This window comes from Furipterus horrens, unplaced genomic scaffold, assembly GCF_987537825.1.
Source record: "Furipterus horrens unplaced genomic scaffold, mFurHor1.1.pri manual_scaffold_5, whole genome shotgun sequence".
NCBI classification, from domain to species: Eukaryota; Metazoa; Chordata; class Mammalia; order Chiroptera; family Furipteridae; genus Furipterus; species Furipterus horrens.
The window spans coordinates 187916146-187926261 of NW_028327175.1; positions in this window are offsets into that span (position 1 = coordinate 187916146).

The following is a 10116-nucleotide window of genomic DNA, read 5'->3' on the forward strand; positions in this document are numbered from 1 at the left end:
TCTGTGGTGAAGAGAGAAGAGAAAAAAAAAATGTCTGGGAAAGGCTGGGTACACAGAGTTAAAGAGTTCCTTCCCTGCAGACCTTCTCAGAGCCTTGAACATGCTCAGTGCATTGTGACATGTCAGGTGTAGCTATAGTTATGAGTTATTTCCTAAACTTTACTGACCACAGAACCACTTGGGAGGAAAACAGCTACTCAAACTCTCAGCATAAAGGTGATGCATGGAACATGTTTAAGAAAGGCCATTGAAAGGCACAAGGGGAGAGAGAGTGACAACCATATAAATACCTGTCATTAACGCCCTCTATTCAGTTTCTCTGCTCACAACATTAGGTGTTTTTAAACTATGGATCATAAACCATTAGTGGGAAGTGAAATCAAGTTAGCAACTCACAACCAGCTTTAAAACAAATAAATCTGGATAGAATAGAAATGTAACAGTGCGCTGCATTTAATATGGGTATTTTTTCCTGGGACACATGTACAGGCATGTGACACTGAATGGATTTCTTACTGTGGCTTGTCACCAGAAAGTTTGGAAAACAGTCCTCTTCCCCATAGACAGGAAACTGCCGGGGAACTGCCTTCCGCCTGAACCTGGATGACTGTCTGGTGAGAGCTTTGGGGACAGGGGCCTCTCCCTGGCTGTGTGATTGCTGGATAGATTTTAGGATTAGCAGTGTCACCTTGCTGGACCTGGAGAATGACAGAGGCCCCCTTTGTTATTCACCATGCTCCAGAAATGCAACCGATCTCTCATTCCTTTTTCAAACGCTGCTTAGCGCCCCAACCAGAAAGCACCTCCCCTGGGAAAACAGGCTTCAGCTTCTTGGTTTGCCTTAGACATTCAGAATGCAACGTCAGCTCTAAAGACTCGTTTTAACTTTGTCTCTAGCTGTTTAAGTTTTATTTATTTTTTATGTTGTGCCTTAAACAAAGTCATTTCCTCATTTTGGTTCTAATCCTCTGTGACAGGTGAGAATTGTTTCGAACTTTGGGGCGTTTCACCCTGGCCAATTAGAGTAAATAGCCTGTGGATCTTTATTCCTCAGTTAAGGTATGCTTTGTCCAAGTCCCAGCTCAGCCACCGACTAGCTGTGTGACTTCAGGCAGGTGCCCTGCTCCCTCTGTGCCTTTGTCTTCTCATCTGTCCGCCGAGGGTAATAAAATCTGCCACATGGGGAATATAAGGGGATTAAATGACAGTCTCCATTAGACATTTATCACAGTCTTGACGCATAGTAAGAGCTCAGTTAAGAGCTGAGTTAGGCATCACTCCTCCTGTGCTTCTTGTAGGTTAAGTCATCTGTTTACTTGGAACTTGAGGTAGTTCGGGCCAGGCCTCTTTCAAGAGACCTTTCAAGGTTTGTAAAAGAGCCTGGGGTATTCAGAAGTCGGTCCCCGAACCTCCAGACTTTCCAACTTTCTTTCACCTCCTTCCTGGGTGGAGAGAGACTCTAATGTCATGAAGATTTCAGGTGGCCTTTCTATGCCTTGGGGGAGCACTCGGGGCCTTCTGAAGGTGACCTCAACCTGCCTCCTGTGCAGGGTCTGCCCAGCACTTTCTCTGGAAGTCCTGCATCTGGGGGATCCCTTCCATCCCCAGCAAACCCGGTAGCTTAGCCACCTACCTCACTTCCCAGGTTCCCCTGCAGTTACCTCTATGCCCGCAACCAGCCTCCACCACAGCCTCTCCCAACACTCCTGTCCTGCCCACTGGGCTGGGCTCCAGCTCCCACGGTGCCTGGTTCAAATGCCCCAGGTTCACTGACATTTCTCGCTTGACTTGTTCACCTTTTCAACTAGACTCTGTGTCCCTTGAGGCCAGGAACTATGTCTTGTCCTATCAAATTCAGTCTTGCGGCCCTTGGCAGCTCTCACAGCTCAGAGCAGAGGCTCCGCAGGAGGCTTGTTAAAGGCCAGTGAGAGATTGCAGGTGAGGGAGGAAGGGTGGCAGCTGACTGAGCATCGGGCAAGTCGCTGGGAGTCAGGGAAGCAGCAGCCAGGAAGAAGTTTCAGAGACAACCTCCTCCTTTTGTCCCTGCTCAAGAAACAAACCCAGGAACCTTGGCCCCACCCTCTGGGATTCGGCCCCTATGCCATTGCCCAAGCAAGAGTAGAATGAACAGAGTCCTCCTCTTGGCTACAACTGCCAGTGGGGAGAATAATGCAGACCCCAACCTTGGTCAAATTCTTGGCCAGCTGGCCACCCCATCAGGAACACTTGAGATTTTTATTTAAAGCCTCTCAGGTGGAATCCGTTAGAATCCTCCGGGTGAGGCCCAGGTATCTGCTTTTGAACAGGTGCTGCTGATGTAAACTAAAACCGAAGACCCCTGTGATCCAGTGGTAGCGCTTCCTTCACCTGGTCCACACTCGCATACCCTCCTGGGCTTGACCCCAGTTCATACCCCACCAGGAAGGTAAATGGAGGCCCAGTCGTTCCAAGGCAAGGGGGCAGGTGTGAGATGGAGCTACCCAACAACATGGTCTTTTTTCAAACACCAGAAGGGTGTGGCCAGAACTGACTTTTTCCCAGGCTGTGGGGTGGACCCCAGCATCTGGGCATGGTGAAAGGGAAAGATAGCTTTGGAGAAGCCCAACTGAAGACTTCAGACCTGTGCTTCCCTCTTCCTTGGTCCTCCTGGAAGTACGAAGCCAGATCTTTGTTTTTTTTTTTTTGGAGGGGGGGGGGGTGTTTTTTAAGTTAACCCTTAGGTATTGTTAACCTAGAACTGGATCCCAACAGAGGATCTCAGGAGCGCCCCAAATCCACTGAAATTAAGTAGAGTTGTGTTTGTGTGTGTAGGGGAGGGGCTTCCCTGGAGTAAGACAGTACAGAAGATACATCAGAGATACTGCGGGTTTGGTTCCAGACCAATACATTTATTTTGAGTGTCACAATAGAATGAGTCATAATCTTTTTAATGGTGGAGGGTCTTTCAATGTGTAACAAAAACTTGGCATCTCTGACACACGATTAAGTGAAATGCAACAAAACAAGGTCTGCCTGTGTAGAATAATATTGTAGTTAATGGTGTGGACTTTGGAGTCAAACTCAGGGAGTTTGAAGAGTGGCTGTGTCAGTTTACCGCTGTTGACACAAGTGACTCAACGTCTCTGAGGCTCTGAGTTCTCATCTGTTAAATGGGGATAATGATAACACCCTTCAGGTTGTTGCTAGGATTAACTGAGTCAGTACTTGTAAAACAGTGCCTGGCCCATGGTCTCTATTACTGATCACTAGCTGTTAGGACAAAATAGCTGTTGGCACATCTTCAAAAATCAATGATCCAAAAGGAGGTTAAGATGCATTGAATTCTCTGGGGACCTGCGAGGCCACGCAGTGGGGCGGTTAGGAGTGTGTTACTGTCACCATCTATGAGACCCGAAGGCTCTGCCAGTTAATGTGGGCTGGGGACAAGTCACTTTATCTCTCTACGCCTATTAAATCACCTATAAAATGGGAGCCATTGGGGCACTTATGAGACTTTCATGAGGACTGACTGAGAGGCTGCATGCAGGGTGCTCAGTTCAGAGTCCAGCATGAAGCAAGTGCTCCCATCACTTTGCTTCAAGGAGATAGGACGCCTGCAGTATCTCCTCTACTTGTTTCCCAACAGGCCATCCTCCAACCCACCAAAGCAGCCGAGAAAATGGTCATGGGAACTCCCTTCCCTCCACCCCTGCTCTCTGATAAGGGATAGCTTCTCTGCAGGGGCGGGTGGCGGCAGCAACGGGTGTGGAGAGACACCGGACAGCCCCTCAGAGCTGGAAAGGAAGGGCCTTCTCCCTCTCACTCCTCCCCTCCACTCTCGGCTCTCCCCTGGCTCCCAGGGCTCCTCCCAGCCCTGCTCCACATATCTCTGGGGCATCAGGGCGACTCTGAAAGACTGCTCAGGTGCCCTGGAGTCATCAGAAGGTGCCACAAAGTCTGACACATTGGTTCAGGGAGGAGCTGCCTAAAAATACAATAACAGAATCTTAGGCTACACGGAAATTGGGAGCCCTTAGAAGTCAATGGGTCCAGCTTCCTCTCGGTACAAGACTCCCTAAAGCCAGGCTTCCAAGCGTTGCCAGAAACAGATTCAGGGCCCTCCCCAGAGATTCATTTGTGGTTCCCGGGTGAGGCCTGTGGAGCTGGATGTGGAAGAGCATCTCCAGGATTCCTATGATCAGGCAAGTTACAGCATCTCTTAAACACCTCTGCAGATGGGGAACTCACTTTCCTCTCTAGAGGGTTGGGGAGAGGATAGACTAAATAGGGGAAGACTGTGGACTTGGGAGCCACATGTGGGAAGGGACCTCAGCTGTCCCAGATGCTAATTCAGCCACATTTAACCAGTTAACTTCACTGAGCTTGGTTTCTCATGTGTAATATTAGGGACACTGATTAACTACAGGCATCTGCTCCCCAGGTGGTCAGGAGGTTTACTTAAACCAAGGTAAATAAAAGTACTTAGCATAATGCTAGTCCTCAATAAACGGCAGCTGTGAGAATAATAATAACTAAAAGAAAAAGTTTTATGGTCTTTATGGGAAGCTGATGTCTGCTTCCCCAGGCTGCCTACCCATTACTCTGTCCTCTGAAGCCCCCTTCCTGAGCTCTTTTTTCTGACCGACCTTCAGGCAGATGCCACTCCACATACTCCCCCACCTTGACTGAGGCATGATTAGCAACTAAATTGTATACATTTAAGGTGCAAAGCCTAGTTTTGATGCACCTGTACCTTGTGAAACGATTACCACAATCAAGCTAATGAACACATCCATCAGCTCACAAAGTTATCTTTGCGTGTGGGTGAGGAGAATGCTTAGGATCTACTCTCTTAGCAAATTTCAAGTATACAACACAGTAGTTTGAACTATAATCAGCATGCTGTACATTAGGTCTCCAGGACTTAATCTTGTAACTGTAAGTTTGTACACGCTGACCAACATCTCCTTATCCTCCCCGCCCCGCAGACCCTGAAAAATCACCCTTACTCTCTGTTTGACTCTTTGGGGGTTTTTTGTTGTTTTTTTAGATTCCACATAGAAGTGAGATCATGCAGTATTTGTCTTTCTATGTCTGGCTTATTTCAATTAGCATGATGTCCTCCAGGTTTATTCATGCTGTCTCAAGAGGCAGGATTTTCTTTTTTAAGGCTGAATAATATTCCATTGTATGTATGGGTATGTCTATAAAACATACATAGATATATAATATACTATAATATAATATTATAGTATTATACATAGTATTATATACACAAAGAAATAATATATACACATACATGCATGATATATTATATATGTAACATACACACAATACACCACATTTTCTTTATCCACTGATCTGTCTGTAACATTTAGGTTATTTCTATATCTTGACCACAATCCCACTTAATTCCCCCACCCCCACAAAGTTTTTTTCCCTCCTTGAATGTGAGACTCCTCGAGGCTGGTGGCAACCTCCCTCTGGCTCAATTTGAGGAGGAGGTAGAGATATCCCCCAGACCTCCTGGGATGCCACCACCCAAGATCACAGCCAAATGAGTCCTAAGGGGAAATCATACCTCTTGTTGCAGAGTTGAACAGAGCTGTACCCGAATCACCACTGTATGATGCTGGAATACAACCAATCTTTCTAAGGTACACATTTACCCAACACTTCACATTTTTACTTCTAGAAGGGCCCTGCAAAAATGTTTGTGACCCAAAAGAGGGAACAGGTGACTTAGTGACAGCCAGTAGCCCCTGAAAACAATTCAGCTTTAGAATGTGTCGGAGAAGGAGGGCAAGGTGGTAAGGAAAAGGGCCCCAGGGCCTCGGCTCTGCCTGGAGTCAGCATCCAAGGTCCTGCAGCAGCTGACAATCCAAGATGATCCCAAGTGACCTCCTGGTGCTAAACATGCTCCCTTCCCACCCCCACCCCGACTCCCCTCCCCTCCCCCTTCCCCTCCCCCTGGAGTTAACTGTGCCCCATGATCTCTAGAGTAACTGCTTCCTCTTTTCCTGGGAGGGACAGAGGCCCCTGAAAACTTCCCATTGACTTGTCATCATGGCATGGAGGCCCTTGTGTATTTTGCCACTCTGAGAGAACCCAGGAGCCTCCCTTGGGTGTAGTGGTTGAGAGCCCAGGCTCTGGAGCCGGTCTGCCCTGGTGCCAACCTCACCTCCACCACTTAACCTCTCTCAGCCTCGGTTTGCTCATCTGCAAAGAAAGGGATAATAACTAGCATCCACTTCACCTGGTTACTTTGAGAACTCAGTAAGATAACTCACATAAAAGTCTCTAGTAAGCCTTTGCCACTGGTACTAACAGCAGAAGCTAAAGCTACTATTGAGCTGGGTGGGGAATGGCACAGAGGTGAGGCGGTCTTTCGCTCTGCTCCCTCCTGGTCTGACCAGCCACAGCTGGTCTGCCTGTTTCCACAACTGGGAAATATTTGATCTAACATCTAGGTGTCAAAGCACCACACGGGGCCCCCTAGAGCCTACAGGCTGGCTGGGGAGACTGGAGCAGCTGTGTGTCCATGGATAGAGACAAATAATTCTGCACCAAGGGTTGGGGGTTTCTAGTGTGAGGTAGTGAATTGATGTCACCTGGGGCTGTTCCTGGAGCTGCCCTTGAGCGCCTTTGTGATCCTGGGTTCCGTTCCTGCCTGCTCCCCCAGGAAAGTGATGATCAATCTCCGTGTCCTTTGTTCCCAGCTTGTGGGGGACTTTGGGGGCTCAGGCCCAGGCTTGTCCCTGGGATAAGCACGAACGGGTGAGACCTGAGTGGTTGGGGGTTGGGGAGGGAAGGAATCTTTTCTCTAACATCCTTGAGCCAGGGACTTGGCACATCCAGGATTGATTTTCCTTGTTTGCCTTTGAGCTACAGGAGGTAAAGCCTGATGTGTGGTCCTCCCAGGGCTTCCCAGCCCACTGAGTGTATAGCCACTGTAGGGCTGCTGGGTCAACAGTGGCCAAATATATTTTATTTAACTTTAAAAAAAAATAATTTGTTTGTTGTTTGCTTATTTATTTTATTTTTAGAGAGAGGGGAAAGGAGAAAGAGAGGGAGGGAAACATCACTGTGTGGTTGCCTCTCACTCGCGCCCCCAACTGGGGACCTGACATGCAACCTAGTCATGTGCCCTGACTGGGAATCGAACCAGTGACACTTGGCTCACAGGCCGAGGCTCAATCCACTGAGCTACAGCAGCCAGGGCTTTTATTTAACTTCTAACTAAGAAAACTTCCTTTCTCCCACACTGCACTGAGGATCAGTAAGCTTTCTAACAGAGATGGGAGATCAGGAGTCAAAATATAAAACCAGGAAAAAACTCTCATCCTGTTTCCCTCGTGGGTTTGCTGCAACCTGTTGGAATAGCCTTGGCTTTGGAACGTCCACGCTTGCTTCCTGCCCAGGTCCGGGAGCCATAGCTCCAACGCCTTGCAGGGGGGTGGGAGTGGGCAGTGGGGGTGGGAGGAGGTGATGGTGCTGTCCTGTCTCATGATGACTCCTCTTTGGAAGGCAAGGGTCCCTCCTGGAGAGTGGAATCTCTGTGTTCTTTCAGGGCCAGTGATTTCCCACCAGAGGTCTTGGTAGGTTCCTCAAGGCTCCACGCTGGAAGAACCTGGGCGTCACACAGGGAGCCCAACCCTTTTTTCATAGATGAGAAACCTGTAGGGAAATGACTCACCCAAGATCACAGCCCAAATGAGTCCTAAGGGGAAATCATACGTCTTGTTTCAGAGTTGGGCAGAGCTGTGCCCAAATCACCACTGTACGACGCTGGAATACAACCGATCTTGCTAAGGTACGCATTTACCCAAGTGAAATAACACCCCCTTTTGCCGGGTTGTTGTGAGGATGAAATTACTATTTACCATACCTGGCCCTTAATAGGTCATCAACAAATTGTCTGACCAGCCCCGCCCTCCTCCTACCCCCACACAGAGTTTTCAGTCACTCCCTTCTCTGCCCTGGTTCCCACAATACTTGTATTATACTCTCTCAGGGCACTTTTCATTATTTTGTTACAATAAGTTATTTAACTCTGTCTCCTCTTCCCTAGCTAGTACCTTGAGAGAGGGGATCAGAGAGGCACCTACAGCCCCATTCCATTCTTGTGCCTGTCCCAGCCTATGTCCCCAAACTCACATGCAGAACTGTACACACATGCCCCAGCCCATTCATGACAAGATAGAAGATGTCATACATGTTGACCAGTGTTGGCAGAGATAGCATCAGTAAAGTTGGGTGTGAAGTCCTTGGGTCTCTGGTCTTGGCCTCTCTACTGGAGGAGAGGAACCTGCGCCCTCTTCCTCAGCATCCTGTGCCTTCTGCTCTTCCTCCTCCCTCCTGTTCCCCCCACTACAATCTCAAAGTGGTCCATACACCTTCAAGGAGGCCGATAGGATATAAGAACTGGGTTTTATTGTTTTATTTTTTTTTTATTTTTAATTTTTAAATAATATGTTAATTGATTTGAGAGAGAGAGAAACATTGATTGGTTGCCTCATATATGCACCCCACCCAGGGATTGAATCCACAACCTAGGTATGTGCCCAGACGGGAAATTGAACCCCTAGCGTATTGGTGCATGGGTGATGCTCCAACCAACTGTGCCACACTGGCAAAGGCAGGGTTTGAAGATTTAAATTGAAGTCTTTTAGTTCATGCTTCTCGACCTAGGACCACACACATCAGCAACTGCTGGCAGGTTTGTTGACAAATAGTTTGCTGTCTGAATCAGGACCAGGTGCCGGGCCCCTGGAATCTGTGTATTTATGCATCTGAAGTACATCTCAGATTGAAGTTTGAGAACAGATGGGTAGTCTCAGGCTGTGCATTCTGGGACCCAAACCTCTGGCTCGAGAAGAAATTCAGAGGGGACACACGCACTGGCCTCCCTTGAACCCCCAGAAACATCCTACATTAAACATCCTGATAATGAAACTTGGCTTTTTCGAAGCACATTGGATGCACAACTCACCTTCTCATTGCTCCCCTCTGTTCTTGCTCATCACGTTACATTGCTAACTCTATTAAAACACAAGACAAAAAAATAAAAAACTTGAATGCAGGTCAAGGACCAGCCTTCCATGTGCTGAAGACCTCCCTACTCCTAAACTGTCCCCCAGCAGGCTGGCCCTGTGTCTGGAATTCCGTCATAGCTACTGCTGTATGTTCTCTGTGTGTGGCTAAATGTCCCTGGGACAGCCACCTCAGCTGTGATACATTATTAAGCCACTCAAGTTCAACTCCCTCCACTACTGTGCACTTATTTTCTCCTTATGCACTATTGGCATTTTGCTCAGGGTTCTGAAACCCAGATGGCATGTCTCTCTTGCTACTTTCTAGATTTGTTTTAACTGTATATTATGCTCGCATACCCCCAAATTATAATCATGCCCAGTTACCTTAATATAACTGCTCTGTTTATCTTGTGATGTCTTCCTATAGTCATTATCACTGTGCAAAAACAATGTTAGTTAGGTGTGACAAGGCTTGGGGACTGTTCTGCATTCTTCATTTACTCCGATATTATTTCATATGCACTTTCCATGGATCCACTTACACTTCATTAGTAGCCTCCTTAATGGCAAAGTAATATTTCCTCAATTTGATAAAAAGAAAATTTACTTAACCAATTCTCTTTTGTTGGGTATTTGGGCAATTTCCAAATTGTCATAACTCTGAATTATGCTGCTATGAATATCTTTATACAAATAGCTCTTTAACTTTTGATCAATTTCCTGGACCCATTTGGATTTTGAGCTCCTAGAAGGCAGGAATGGTACTCGACTGTTTCCCTGGCATCTCACATCCTTCATGCCCACCCACCTCTCAACTCCTGATCTCACCTGGGACAGAAATCTGCCCACAGGGAGGGCTCTGCGCATGTGCTGACTGACACTGCAGGGGCGGAGCCCTGACTTTCCTACTGGAAAGGAGTTTAGAAAGGAGTTGATTATCTTTAGTCAGAAAATACCCTAATCCTTGAAGGATTCAGCTACTGAAACATATTGTCCTTTGGTGGTTGAGGGGGTCCTCCCAGCAACTGCAGAAGGAAGGCCCCTCAGTGCAGGAGGCTGGCTGTCCGTCCACGTGTCAACCGCAGAGTTTGACTGGGGTCCT